Raw genomic sequence first — 1,114 nt, 5'->3', positions numbered from 1 at the left:
TGACAGTAGAGCAAGGGTAATAGTGGTGATTTAGGAAATCAAGCTGCAATTCTTGCTGAATAGCTTTAGGGCCAAGAGTTAGAATGTTAGACATTAAGGGAACTATTTATATTTAGTTAAAGACCCTATAAGCTTTACTAAGTCAATTGGGTGCAGATGCAAAATGTTAATATCTCAACGGTGGCTTACGGATTCTTTGCTCTTGATATTAAGCCCCACCTGATTAACAAGAACCATTCTGAGTGAATAAAGTACCAATAGTGAGTCTGGTAATATACAGTCATATGCACACACACATGTATACATATATAGTCAGTCCTCACAACAAACTTGCAAAATAATATTAGCCACATTTTACAGGTATGGACAAACAGGTACCTGGCCCAGAACCTGCAGGCTTAAAAAACGGCAAAGTTGAGATTCTAACAAAGGCTGCATTTCCCTCTACACCTCAAAGCTTCTACTATGAAAGATGCTTCAAGGGGTTCGTCTCTGAGGACTGTGCAGCCCTCCTACTCTCTATGAATGACTCACTGTTCTGCCACATCGCAAATCTGACCGCAGCCCTCAGCATCAGAGCTCTTATCAATATAAAGCCCAGCCTCGTCTCATGCAGTGATCAGAATCATAGATAGCCCTACTTTAAAAAAGCGGTAAGCATCCAAAAACAAAAAAATCAGTCCTACAGAGGTTTACTAAAAAATGCTTTCCAGAGTATGTTCATAACTACAAACAACACTCTGAAAAGTATTCCTCTACTCTCTTTTGGGTTTTTGCCTTCTGCTGAAGGTCTGTTTGATCCTTACCACCAGCACTACATAATTGCATAGTCTTTTCCATCACTACCTTTACGGGGCATCTTCCCAAACCACGAAGCTGTGATTCTGTTTGTTAGTATTTTAATCAAAAAGTGTCACAGAGTTTAGTTTTAAGAGCATGGGAAGCCTCTTACTTTTAAAAAAGGAGCATGCATAAATATGTGCAGATTTTCCAGATAAAACAAAAACACACTTTCGCCTAAAATATACTGATTTGAAACCTGGAATGTTGGTGCTGAGATGAAAGGCCATTTCCTGGTGACTTTTTTTTTTTTTTTGAGGTGGAGGGTGGAACA

The sequence above is a fragment of the Rhinolophus ferrumequinum genome, chromosome 22 (assembly GCF_004115265.2).
Source record: "Rhinolophus ferrumequinum isolate MPI-CBG mRhiFer1 chromosome 22, mRhiFer1_v1.p, whole genome shotgun sequence".
In the NCBI taxonomy this organism is placed as follows: Eukaryota; Metazoa; Chordata; class Mammalia; order Chiroptera; family Rhinolophidae; genus Rhinolophus; species Rhinolophus ferrumequinum.
Note: the sequence above shows the minus strand (reverse complement) of the source record.